Here is a 14,935-nt window from a genome sequence, read left to right as displayed (position 1 = left end):
AGACAGGTGAGAGGGATGGTCAGGTGGATGGAGGAAGAGGATCTGAGGTTACGGGAGGGAAAGGCAACATGAAGAAGGTCAGACAGATATGAATGGCCTTAAATGTTAATAGAAAATTTTTAAAATCAATTCAAAACTTAATCAGTAGCCAATGTAGCTGCTGCAAGACCGGAGTAATATGGTAAATAGATGGGGTTCGAGTAATGATGTGAGCAGCAGAATTCTGGACCAGCTGAAGCTTATGGAGAGATTTATTAGAGAGATCGCAGAGGAGCGAATTGCAATAGTCCAGATGAGAAGTAACAAGACTGTGAACAAGAGTGGCAGTAATATGGGGGTGGGGGGGTTGAGTGAAGGCGGGGCGGGTGCGATTAATATTACGAAGGTGGAAGTAAGCAGACCGGGTGACATTATTAATATGAGATTGGAAAGATAGAGTACTGTCAAGGAAGACACCCAGACTCTTGACCTGAGGTGAAGGAGAAACAAAGGAGTTATCAATAACAAGTGGAAGATTATCAGCTTTGGATAATGATGATCTTGTACCAATGAGGAGAACCTCAGTTTTGTCACTGTTAAATTTAATAAAATTTGAAGAAAACTAGGATTTAATTTCAGCAATGCAGTCACTAAGGTGGAGAAGAAGAGGTGGGTTTCCTAGCAAGGTAGAGCTGGGTGTCATCAGCATAACAGTGAAAATTAATTTAGAGTTTAGAGTCCTGGAGACCTCAGCCATCAAGCTGCCTCCCCCTATTGGCCATTCCACAGCTGAGTCAGTGCTGGGCCAGCCAATCCGATCAAAGTACCCCTCTATCCCACGATTCCTGTGAATCTCCATCAGAGATGACTTTACCTTAGGCAGACAAAACAACTTGGCAGGTGGGCCATGGCACCAAGTGCCACATTTGAGTACCGAGAAGAGAAGCAGAATAGGTGAGGGTTAGTAACAAATATATCTATCATATTACTTGTTTTAGTGCTAATGACTAACAACAGAGATGCAGTCTGTACTGTTAATCAGCAGCTCTAGTCAGGGTGTGCTAAACTGAAGTAGTGAGTCATCAGCCAGGATTTGAGAGCTGAAACCGAAGGGGCATCCCTTATAGTAGCAGGCAGACCATTCCACAGTTTAGGGGCCCTGCAACTAAAAGCTCGACCTTCCACTGTTATTTTATTAATTCTTGGAATCATAAGCAGACTGGCATCTTGAGATCTCAATGTACATACTGGTTTGTAAGTCATGATAAGTAAGCCGGACCTTGGCCATTTAATACTTTATATGTTAAAAGGAGTATTTTGAAATCTGCCCTAAACTTAACCGGCAGCAGGGCTGTGCATGCCGGACTACAATTCCCAGCATTCCCTGCTTGTTCCTGAATGGGCACTGTGAAAGAAAGTGCTTGCAAGCTACTAAGGGTTAAAAGCTGTTTTATTATAATGGCAGGTTATTCATACAGGCGTCTGTCATAAAACAGGGTGCAGTAAGCTGACCAAGGGTAGCTTCCTTTTTTAGGAATGCGTCTGTTAGACACAGAAAAGATGACCTTTCCTTATTTAGGGTCCCCTCAACAGAAACAGTAGGCCGATTTGCGTAACATAAGATGAAATGCTTAGATGCTGTTTCATTAGTAAGAGGGAGAGAGAAAAATTAATATTAAAAGCTGATTGAAACAGGAGAACTTTTTTCTTCTGCCTTGCAACGTAGAATCCATATACTCATCTGTGACTGAATGAAGACTGATTGATTGAACTATCCCTGTCTTCCTCAGAGATCTCCTTCCACAGCACCGATACGGAGGGCTGCTGCCATCTAGCAACAGAGGGGAATAAAAGTCTCTCAGGGATAGTCCTTCCCTGTCCTCTTCTTCTGTCGTGGCCACAGAAGGTATAAAGTCCATGTCCGGACTGGACGCATATCTATTTATTCGGGGCCTCCCGTCCAGGTAAGGGATCTTCTGGACTCCTGGCCGGGTATTCATCCATCCTGTGTGCCTCCTACAGCATTTATTTATTTCTTAAATTGTAAATCATTGTATCATTATTATAATTATTGATATGTTTGAAGACCTACCACAGATGCCTGAAACGGCCAGTAGCTGAAAACCTTATACATTTGTGGTTTTTCATTTTTATACATACCTATGATAAATTACGCACAACAAGACATTATATCAGCAATGGAAAATATCTTCTGCACACACAGAGCTTAAACATATTTTCATATTCATAATCATAAAGAGACCAAGGAAGACCTCCATTGCTGATGACAGAAGAATTCTCACTATGGTAAAGAAAAAGCCCCCAACGCCTGTCTGACAGTTCTGACACAGTCTTCAGGGGGCCATTGTGAACATGTCAGAGACGACTATCAGCAGAAGACTTCATGAACAGAAACACTGAGGACACACTGCAAGATGAAAACCATAAAGACGGGATGGCCAGATGACAGTTTGGGACAAAGGACTTAAAAGAGCCTGCAGAATTCTGGGAAAATGTCTTGTGGACAGATGAGGTAAAGAAGAACCTCATGAGGATGATGGGTGTGGAGATGAAAAGGAACTGCCTGAGATCCAAAGCAGACCACATGGTGCTAGGGGTGTTAAGGCTTGGGCATGTATGGCTGCCACAGGTCCTGGCAGTGTTCCTACAGCATTTATGTATTTATTAAATTGTATTTAATTGCTTCATTATTATAATTATTACTCTTATTATGGCATTATATAAAATAAGTATGGGTGGCACAGCAGTTATTGCTACAGTCTCACAGATCCTTATGTTCATCTTCTCCTTCTGCTTATCCTCTGTGTAGAGTTTGCATTGTGGGTGAGTGAACAACAACAATATTTTTTTCTATAGCACGTTTTCATACAGATGATGTAGCTCAAAGTGCTTTACAGGATGAAGAAATAGAAAAAAGACAAAAATATAAAAATAAAAGTAGGCAATACTAATTAACACAGAATAAAAGTAAGGTCTGATGGCCAGGGAGGACAGAAAAAAAAAAAAAAAAACTCCAAATAGCTGGAGAAAAAAACAAAATCTGCAGGGGTTCTGAGGCCAAGAGACCACCCAGCCCTCTCTAGGCATTCTACCTCACATAAATGACCTTACAATCAGTCCTCATTGTATTCAGAGTTCTCATGGAAGAACTTGAAGATGACGGTCATGTGGACTTCTGGCCTTTAATCCATCAATGCTTTGATCGGGTGGTGGGGGTGCAGATCACAACACCACAGAAAACCGGAAAAAGAACAGAAAAGAAAGTAGGGGTTAGTACGGAATGTGGAGCCATGATAGAAATGATAAATCAATTCATATACAGAATAGGGTGGCACGGTGGTGCAGTGGTAGCGCTGCTGCCTCACAGTTAGGAGACCCGGGTTTGCTTCCCAGGTTCTCCCTGTGTGGAGTTTGCATGTTTTCCCCGTGTCTGCGTGGATTTCCTCCAGGTTCTCCGGTTTCCTCCCACAGTCCAAAGACATGCAGGTTAGGTGCATTGGCGATTCTAAATTGTCCCTAGTGTGTGCTTGGTGTGTGTGTGTGTGTGTGTGTGTGTGTGTGTGTGTGTGTGTGTGTGTGTGTGTGTGTGTGTGTGTGCTTATGTATGTTCGCGCCCTGTGGTGGGCTGGCACCCTGCCCGGGTTTGTTTCCTGCCTTGTGCCCTGTGTTGGCTGGGATTAGCTCCAGCAGATCCCCGTGACCCTGTAGTTAGGATATAGCGGGTTGGATAATGGATGGATGGATGGATGGATATACAGAATATCAGGGTTACACTAAAATGAAGCTATGAGAAAGCCATGTTGCAATAATGGGTTTTTATCAGTTTTTTTAAAGTGCTCCACTGTATTAGCCTGGTGAATTTCTATCGGTCAGCTATTCCAGATTTTAGGTGTATAACAGCAGAAGGTTGCCTCACCACTTCTTTTAAGTTTAGCCCTTGGAATTCTAAGCAGACACTCATTTGAAGATCTAAGGTTACAATTTGGAGTGTGAGAGGCATTCTGAAATATAGGACGGAACAGATTATTTAAGGCTTTATAAACCATAAGCAGTATTTTAAAGTCAGTTCTAAATGACACCGGTAACCAATGTAACGATGCTAAGACTGGTGTGATGTGCTCAGATTTTCTTTTCCTAGTTAAGATTCTACCAGCTGCATTCTGCACTTGTTGTCTTGCTTGGGTAGTCCTGAGAGGAGTGTGTTACAGTAATCTAGTCGTCTGAAAACAAAAGCGTGAACTAATTTCTCAGCATCTTGCAATATAACTTTTGCTATATTTCTTAAGTGAAAACATCCTGTCCTAGTAATCTGATTAATATGTGATTTAAAGTTTCGGTCCAAGTCAATTGTTACCCCTAATTCTTTACTTCCGTCTTTATTTTTAATCCTAATGCATCAAGTTTATTTTTAAAAACCTCATTATATTAATTTTGCCAAATCACTAAAATTTCTGTTTTCTCCTTATTTAGTTTGAAAAAATGACTACTCATCCATTCAGAAACACAAGTAAGACATTGGGGTCAGTGAGCCAAGAGAGTCGGGGTCATCAGGCACTATTGATAAATACAGTTTTGTGTCATCTGCATTGCTGTGGTAGCTCACGTTATGCCTTGAGATAATCTGACCTAATGGAAGCATGGAGATTGAAAAGAGCAGCGAACCCAGGATAGACCCTTATGGAACACCATATAGAATATCATGTGTCTTCATGAGTGAAGAATCACAAATCTAATTCAGTAAATGTCCGGGCACCAGCCCAGCGACCCATAAGCACTCAGGTAACAACATACGATTATGATGGGGGAAGGCGCAAAACAAAAATGATCATATTTGTAATCAACAACCTTGAAACAACATAAAATGTCACTCCACATGTCTATATTACCAGTTTTGAAAAAGGAGTAACTTTGTCCTCTCATGTTCCATTAGAGGGTTGGTCCTCTAGGGTCGGTTGAGATGGCCTGCACAACTCCAAGTCCTTCTGATCATTTTTGCACAAGACACCAATTGGTTTTCTCTTTATCATAAGGGTTTAATTTTCTGCACAAAATATGATCCAAAATGGCCTAAAAAGAGTGGATATTTTGGATCTAGAAGGGAAAAAAAATATGGAGAAACTCCTGAAGATCTAAAGTCTTGCATAACCAGACATCAAGTTGAGTCTAATGGTGTATCATATGTTGGGTTGAATCAGGAGACGCAGGACACAAATGTATAAAAATGTGCTATAGAAATGAAAGTCGTTGTTGCTGTTGTACATGTGACATTAAACTATGAAATGAACTGACGACATTACATTTTTTATCATAGCAAAACCTTACATTTTTGAAAAAGCCAAAACTCTCTTAAATTTTGTGGAAGGAAATTTTTAACAGACACATCACCATTGGAATGCCCCGGTTTGAGCAGTAAAACCCAGGCAGGAGAAAGCACCAATCGTTATTCTTTATCTAAATCTTGCAAGAGGCAACACAGCATATCTTATAAGCAAGAGTTACAAAGGAAATGAGCCTCTTCTGCGCTCTATTTATACAATTCATTAGATCACAACTCAAAAAATGAATTCATTACATAATCAGAAAACTTTTCACATGATTGGTTACACTCAGTTGCTAACGGGACAGGGCAAACATTGATACCGTAAATAACCACAATTAACCCCTTCCACTAGGGAGACTGGGAGAAGGTGACTTCTCAAGAGTGTGTTCAGGATGCATGTGGCTTAAATCTGTTGGCCATCAACAGGAAACTTTGCGCATAACAATAGAACGATGAACAGACCTTCTTTTTGATATAGAATAACTAAAATGCATTTATCATAGTGAATAATAAACTAATAGCTTAAGCAAAAGCTAATAAGAATATGCATGCTACGTTCACATTGGACCAGGGTTCAAATTCAAATTCAACTCTGATAAACCTGCCTAAGTTCTATAGAGATGAGCCACTATGAAGCAGAGTGTAACCCAACAAGGCGTTACCGCAATTATGGAATCCAGTCAAATATAAAAAGAACAAATTTTTGACTCATCGGAGTGGAGACATTGATAGAGAAGAAGTGGAGATGACGGATGAGACAGCAATGACAAAAGGGTCAGCATTTAAAAAACTCACAAATATTTGCTTTCTTAACATGTCCCTCATTATACAAATATACCCAAGGAACACTGGGTACTTTCACTAGTATACATATATATGAGTATATTTAAAGGCATTCTGGAATTTTTGGGTCCCCTCCTCTTCAGAAAGGTTGTGTGTGTAATTCGTTTTTCGTTCACTGTCTCAGTAAAAGACTTGCTGATGCTGATCTTCGGATAATGTCGCTCTGCGGTTTCTCATATGTTGTCTTTGTTGTTCTAAGGCAGCGTTTCTCAACCTTTAAGTATTTGTGACCCGAGTTTTCATAACAGTTTTAATCGCACCCCCCTAACGTTTTTTTGAAACCCTATTAAAATTTATTCCTATATTTTTTGCTGCCGATACACCGCTACAAGTTTAAAATTCCCCTACGAATAGCAAAATGACGCCACATATGGCAACATTCGTGCCCCCTTTTTTGTTACTTCCACAGTTTGAGAACTGCTGTTCTAAGGCATGGGTGTCGAACTCCTGTCCTGGAGGGCCGCAGTGGCTGCAGGTTTTCATTCTAACCAACTTCTTAATTTGTGACAAGTTTTTGCTGCTAATTACCATCTTTTGCCTTCATTTTAATTACCTTGACTCAGGCCCCTTAGTTGTTTCCTTTTTCTTAATTAGCAGCCAAACAATAAGGAGACACAAAACAAGAATCCATATGACCAGCTCACCTGTGTCCATCACAACATATGTGAAAATAAAGAAAGGTGGAGGTCTCAGTAAGGCTGATCTCTCAGCTCACCAAAACATTGTGAGGGTGGTCTTAGAAAAAAACAGAAAAATCAATAGTTCTGCAAATGTCTGTTGTGTTAGAATGAGAGCAGCAACAAGCCATGGAATTAAGTAACTAATTAAATAACGAGCAAGAATCTGCTTCTCATTGTGAAACTGGTTGGAGTTTGAAGCCCCGATTTAGCTGGTCATCTGTTGGCTCATTTCACATCTCATTTCTGTTTGGCTGCCATTTAATGAAGAAAGGAATAAATTCAGAGGAATGAATCCTTAAGAACAAGGCTATTAAAATGAAGGGAACAGAAGTTAATTAGCAGTGAAAACTGGTCACTGATTAGGAAAAGGGTTAGCATGAAAAGCTGCAGCCACTGCGGCCCACCAGGCCTGGAGTTCGACACCCCTATTAAGGCATCTTGCCTGTGCTGGTAGGTCTGGTGTGATGTCGATGTTTCTGCTTCTGTGTGTTGGTCTGAGTATGTAGGCCGAAGGAAACGTTTCTGTTGGCCACAGCTATGCTGTATGTGCCTTTACATTTTATCAGGAGGCTTACATTGAAGTGAAGGAGAGAGGAGGTGTAAAATGGTGGTGTCATAATGCAGTTTCGGGCAGTAACAAGGTATGCACTGAATAAACAGTCAAATTACACACATTGAAGAACTGAAGACTTGAAGTGCCAGGCAGCCGGGTCCCATGCCCGGCTGGGACGCCCCTTCTACTTATGTTCCAGAGGAGCAGCCATGGGCTCCTCAGTACCTCCCCAGGGACGCTTGGTGGCAGCCTCCCTGGCTGACAATGGTGCCTCAGTTTCCTGCAGGGTTCCATGGGAGATGAAGTTCTCCACAACCCTGTGGGGATCTTGGGTGGCTGCCAGGGGCTGCTGCATGGATCCCGGAGCCAACCTGGACATCTCTACAGCCCTGCTTGGAAGTGCAATTAGCAACAGGTGATCAAGCACCTGGAGCACTTCCGGGTGGGCTATAAAAAGGGCCAACATCCACCACTCAGGCGCCAGAATCGGGAGGAAGAGGACGAGGTTGCCTGGGAGGAGTGGTGATGCCAGACGAAGAGTGTTTAGTCTGTGGTTTAAGTGCTTTTGGGACTGTGTTGTGGCTGGAGGGTTAACGGGGAAGACAAACCCTCCAGCTGAAGAAAAATAAAACCTTTCTATACTTTTACATGTGCCTCAGTGAACGTCTGTGCCAGGTCAGGATCTATACTGCGTCCAATTCACAATATATATATATATTATTATATTATTGTCACAATCGTGCGCATGGGAGGAATTGGAAGTAGGGGAATTGGAAGTGATGTCCTTCTGACGTCAGCCTGTGCCCTGGAAGTCACTTTCTTCTGGATTCTGGAACTGGCATCATCAGCACTGAACTAGATAGGTTTTCTCCCAGCTGGTAGGTTTTCTCCCAGCTGGTCTGTAGAGATAACAGGAGAAGGATTAGAGCACCCCACCACTCCCTGGCCTGGCATAAAATTACCCTTGCTTGGTCCACACAACGTCCCCCTACTCACTCGCACATGTGTGACAAAATATATATATATATATATATATATATATATATATATATATATATATATATATATATATATATATAGTCATACACGTGCGAGTAGGAGACAGCTAAAGGGCCTGAGTAATAGTAATTCTACACCTGACCAGGGGGTGGCGGAGTGCACTAACTGTCTTTCTCAATCCCTTGCAGACCAGTCTCGGGAAATTCCATACGTTTCCATGTCCTCCAATGATGTCACTTCTGGTTCTGGTGCCTCCTATGACGTCTCTTCCGATTTCAACAATCCCGATGACGCCACTTCTGGTGCTGGCAAATAAAGACGCCATCTTTACCCGTCGAAGTCAGTTCTGTATTGGACTCTGAACATTAAACATCTTGTTACAATTTAACCTTTTGCAGCCAGGGCATAATACATGGGTGGCTGCCCCAAACCTTTGATGTCTTTTTGTCATCTTTGTGACTATATATATATATATATATATGGAATATGACTCGGACACAGACAGGTAGACATTGTTAAAAGCACCACACACATTTATTTACACAATATTATTTACAATAAAGTGTGCACATAACCCAATACTCCCACACAGTCCAGGCCTCTCAATAATGCCTTTCTCTCTATGTCCACCTCCACTCCTCTCCTCCCAAGCTCTTGCCTTCTTCCTCCCGACTCCAGGCATGGAGGCGGCCCCTTTTATATCCACCCAGATGTGCTCCAGGTGCCTCCCAACGAGCTCCTGCCGGCACTCCCTGGTGTGGCGGAAGTGCCGGCTGTGCACCCGGAAGCACTCTGGATGTCTCTGGTCTTCTTTCCCCCAGCACTTCTGAGTGTGGCGGAAGTGCTGAGGGCCAGGGCTCTTCTGGCATTTGGGCGCCCTCTGGCGGTGACCACGGGCCCCTATAGGGTTGAGCTTCCAAGCTCCTTTCCCGTGGTCCCCATAGCCACCAGGGTAGTCACCCCCTTGTGGTCTGGAGGAGGTGTAATACCTACTCTGGTCCTTCTGGGCGTCCCAGCTGGGTACCAACCCCAGCTGCTCACCACAATATATATATATATATATATATATATATATATATATATATATATATATATATATATATATACACACACAGTATATATACAGTATATATAGATAATGTATGTGTGTATGTGTGTGTTGGATGAGCTCCAGAGTTGGTGAGTTCTTGTGTCTTTGGCTGTGCTTTGTGCTTTTTGTGATTTTTTGACTTTGCCATTGGATTTCTGAGTTGGGACTTGGATGCTTTTTTTTGTCAAGAGACAATGATGATCACATTTTTCAACACTGCCGTCTTGTTCATAAAAGAGTTTGTTCTATGCGGACAGACTATTAATCAGTGACATTCTATTGAACTTCGGAGGTGTCTACAGTAAGCCATCTGTAAAAAAAGTGACACATCCAAAGGGGGGTTTTGACACCACGGCCAGGCACCTCCATACACCGCATTGTCAGTCAAGAAGATTTTGTGGATGTTTCTTCACGTCCCCTGTCTTCACTGAAACCTTACTTTTTGTAACATCATTTTGTTACAGGAATTAAAATGTGAGACGAAAGAGAAGAAGATTTGCTACCGTGGAAGAAATTCAGGATGTTCTAGACACAGTAGATAGATAGATAGATAGATAGATAGATAGATAGATAGATAGATAGATAGATAGATAGATAGATAGATAGATAGATAGATAGATAGATAGATAGATAGATAGATAGATAGATAGATAGATAGATAGATAGATAGATAGATAGATAGATAGATACTTTATTAATCCCAAGGGGAAATTCACATTCTCCAGCAGCAGCATACTGATACAATAAGATGGGGACAGGAGACGTTAACAGGAATAGGGGAAGCACTGAAATGTGAAAAGGGAGTTTTATAATGAAGTTTTATTATTAACATTTTAAAAATTTGTGGGTCCCCCACTCTTATCAGTATGAGGGAACAGAAATATCTATTTATTTCTTTAAAGATAGAAGATTTGGATTTGAATGTTTTAATCACGTCACTGTTGTTTTTATTTCCCGGTAAAATTTCTCCCTTTGGAAATCCACAAAAGTTGCTTCATAAATTATTAATGAGAGGTGAAGAATAAAGAGAAAGAAAGAAAGAGTCGCACCCGAAACTAAGAGGTAGTGATATGCAAACGAGCGCCTGATTTGAAAGGCTGGCTCTTGTAAAAGAGCTGCATGTCCACGTTCGCTTGAAAGGATCTGTTCAAAGACAGACGTTCATTCATAAACGATTCATAGACTTTGACATCTTCAAAGAAGGCGGCTCAGGCTGCAGTTGCATCCTGCTGTATGGGCACAAGCTGGCAGCCTGCTGAGGTTTTCTTCCCTGCTTATATGCTGTACACAATTCTAAGCACAGCTGTAAGGAGTAAACTGGCAGCCTCCAGCATGGGTAGGGTTAATAATAATAATAATAATAATAATAATAATAATAATTACAATTCATTACATTTATAAAGCACTTTTCTTACATGTCAAAGGGCTTCAGTGAATGGGGAGCCATTTCCACCAGCACTAATATGTAGCACCCACCGGATGATGCAATGACAGCCATTTTTTATGCCAGTGCATTCATCATTCATTGGCTGTTAGGTGGTGAAGTGATGAGAGCGATTGCTAATTATTTATTTATTTTTTTATAATATTTTCTTAATTTCATTAAAATCGGATAACATTCCATACATGCAAGTCAAGTTTAACAAAACTAGGTTCGAAACAAACCGACCCTCACAACAGAAGAAAGACAGCTAGGTCACCAGAGTAAAACTATGTAAGTAAATAAATGAATAAAAATATATAGAGTAAACAAAGAGGGGAGAGATAGCCAATTACAGGCCGGGGATGATTAGGGGGGCCAGAATGACTAGGCTGAGGTGGGCAGTTTAGCTTGATTATCAGCATACAGCTTATGATGCCCAGGGATCTTTTATGACTACAAACAGTCAGAACCTCAGCTTGACGTGTCATCCGAAGGGAGGCACCATTTTAACAGCCCAGTGTCCCCCCGTCACTGCACTGGGGCATTGGGATCCACATTCAGACCACAGGGTAAGCTCCCCACCAACACTTCTATTATTACTAATCCGGTTTTTATGAGGTAAAGAGAAGGCAGTGGTAGACAGTAGGAGTTTAGGATCCTTAAAAAACTCAACCTGATGTTATTTTGGAGGATTCCGTTGGATAGAATTGGCGAGCTTTGTTGGGCCTGTTCTCAGTCAAACTTCTCTAATGTTGTAATATTCTGTTAAGCAAACAACCTGTGGGGGAAGCAATGAGAGTGAGAAAGGAAAATATAAAAAATAAACTGTGCGTTACATCCAGACGCCACCAGAAATGTGTCTTTCCCAGTGTCTCCCCCCCACATCCGCCATATGCATTAAGTCTGAAAGACATATGCAGACGGATACGGCCAAGCGCTCTTTCTTTTGCTGAAGAATCTCACTGAGACTATACGTGTACGTGTAAATTAGTGCATTTGTATCTGATTACCCTGACTATAAAGGAACAAGCATATGGAGCTCGGGAAATCACAGAGAAGTCGGTTGCTTTGACAACGTTCAGATGGGCATCTGCAGAAATCAAATGCCAGACTGCACAACTAATTAAAAAATGAGATCCTACAATTACGGCAATAATCACCCCCATTGTTTACCATCTCGCTTCACAATAGCGTTCAAATGAATGAAGTGACGTCGCGGACAGGCACGTGAGGAGCTTTTATTAATCGCTGGCTGAGCCACCGATCACTTCAGGAACATCCTCATTGGAAGGGCCTTGCAAATCGTGAGCCGCTGGTGGCTGCTAAGAGCAACTGGTAAGAAAGACTCCTGTAGATGGGATCACAAACACTTTCCAATTATATTATATTATATTATATTATATTATATTATATTATATTATATTATATTATATTATATTATATTATATTATATTATATTATGGGTGGCACGGTGGCGCAGTGGGTAGCGCTGCTGCCTTGCAGTTGGGTGATCTGGGGACCTGGGATCGCTTCCCGGGTCCTCCCTGCGTGGAGTTTGCATGTTCTCCCCGTGTCTGCATGGGTTTCCTCCGGGCGCTCCGGTTTCCTCCCACAGTCCAAAGACATGCAGGTTAGGTGGATTGGTGATTCTAAATTGGCCCTAGTGTGTGCTTGGTGTGTGGGTGTGTTTGTGTGTGTCCTGCGGTGGGTTGGCACCCTGCCCAGGATTGGTTCCCTGCCTTGTGCCCTGTGTTGGCTGGGATTGGCTCCAGCAGAACCCCGTGACCCTGTGTTCGGATTCAGCGGGTTGGAAAATGGATGGATGGATGGATATTATATTATATTATATTATATTATATTATCCATCCATCCATTATCCAACCCACTATATCCTGACTACAGGGTCATGGGGGTCCACTGGAGCCAATCCCAGCCAACACAGGGTGCAAGGCAGGAAACAAACCCCGGGCAGGGTGCCAGCCCACCGCATTATATTATATTATATTATATTATATTATATTATATTATATTATATTATATTATATTATATTATATTATATTATGAGGGGGTTTGACCCCTGCTCACTTCGCTTGCCATTGCCCGTAGCCTGCGCTGTGTACCAGCCACTTCTCATTTCTGTTGCTTGCATTGTGAAGAGGGGGGCTGACCGCACCCCAAGGAGATGCAGTCGCTCCTCCAAAACCCCCTCTTAAACGGTGATACAATGGGAAACAAATACATTTTTTTCAATCAGCTGCTGGTTTGCTGCTGTTTCTGTCATGCTGCGTGATCTGCATCTCCCACGGCACTTTGAACATTTAAAAGCCTGTACAGCAGCTGTCCTACTCTTTGTCTTTTATTTCCGTCCCCGGGTGTGGTTAAATCTCTTGGCACAAAAATCTTGTCTCGTGGGACGTGAGTTCTTGATATTTTAGTTTATAATTAAAAAACAAAATAAGAATCTGAAAATCTAACAACATCACATTAAAGTTCGATAAATTCTGAAAAGAATGATAGCAAACATATACAGGTGCTGGTCATAAAATTAGAATATCATGACAAAGTTGATTTATTTCAGTAATTCCATTCAAAAAGTGAAACTTGTATATTAGATTCATTCATTACACACAGACTGATGTTTAATCAAATGTTTATTTCTTTTAATGTTGATGATTATAATTGACAACTAATGAAAGTCCCAAATTCAGTATCTCGGAAAATTAGAATATCAATTAAGACCAATGCAAAAAAAGGATTTGTAGAAATGTTGGCCAACTGAAAGGTATGAACATGAAAAGTATGAGCATGTACAGCACTCAATATTTAGTTGGGGCTCCTTTGGCCTGGATTACTGCAGCAGTGTGGCGTGGCATGGAGTCAATCAGTCTGTGGCACTGCTCAGGTGTTATGAGAGCCCACAGGGCAGCCCGATCAACTGAGTTGAACGCTTTACGAAAATCAACAAAGGCTGCAAAAAAACTCTGCCGATATTCACGTTTGCGCTCCATGAGAACCTTCACTGCCAGGATGCGGTCGATGGTAGACTCCTTAGGCGTAAAACCAGACTGTTCCGGTCGCTGGTAGGTGAGCAAGTGATCATGGATCCCATTGAGGACGACCCTAGCAAGGACCTTACCCGGCACCGAGAGCAGTGTTATCCCCCTGTGAGACCAGGGAGGGATAAACTGAAAATATGTGATGTTATGGATGTTGCTGCTACACAGGCAGCGTACTGTCTATACTTGTGCACAAACTTTAAGTAAATTTGGAGGATTCCACCAGGTGGCAGTGTTCCAGAACAGAACATTTCACTTTCAGTTACTTTCGTTCTTATTAGTTGTATTTTAGATTGCATTTATTTTTCAGGGCGGCATGGTGGTGCAGTGGGTAGCGCTGCTGCCTCGCAGTTCGGAGATCTGGGTTCACTTCCCAGGTCCTCGCTGCGTGGAGTTTGCATGTTCTCCCCCTGTCTGCGTGGGTTTCCTTCGGGCGCTCCGGTTTCCTCCCACAGTCCAAAGACATGCAGGTTAGGTGGATTGGCAGTTCTAAATTGTGCTTGGTGTGTGGATGTGTTTGTGTGTGTGCTGCGGTGGGTTGGCACCTTGCCCGGGATTGGTTCGTGCCCAGTGTTGGCTGAGATTGGCTCCAGCAGACCCCCGTGACCCTGTGTTCGGATTCAGCGGGTTAGATAATGGATGGATGGATGGATTTATTTTTCACAAAAATTATTTCAAACATGTAGAACAAACCAACTATCTCGTAACAGATAACCAAATTCACATTGATGTTCAAATGGAAACTGCAACATTCGATTGTAATGAATTGTGGGAGATGTAACTTGTAAGAACGAGACAACTACGAGGTAACTCAAATTTTGTTTTTTTAGAGAAAATTTTCTTTGTGAGTTTTGCTCAATAGCAAAATGCATTTCATTAGGGTATTAAAAATGATTTTACATTGGAGACAAATTCACCTGTTTTAACTATAAGGCAGTCAACGTGTTCAATGGCGACATTGAATTTTCTC

The sequence above is a fragment of the Erpetoichthys calabaricus genome, chromosome 11 (assembly GCF_900747795.2).
Source record: "Erpetoichthys calabaricus chromosome 11, fErpCal1.3, whole genome shotgun sequence".
Taxonomy (NCBI): domain Eukaryota; kingdom Metazoa; phylum Chordata; class Cladistia; order Polypteriformes; family Polypteridae; genus Erpetoichthys; species Erpetoichthys calabaricus.
This window is presented reverse-complemented; position numbering follows the sequence as displayed.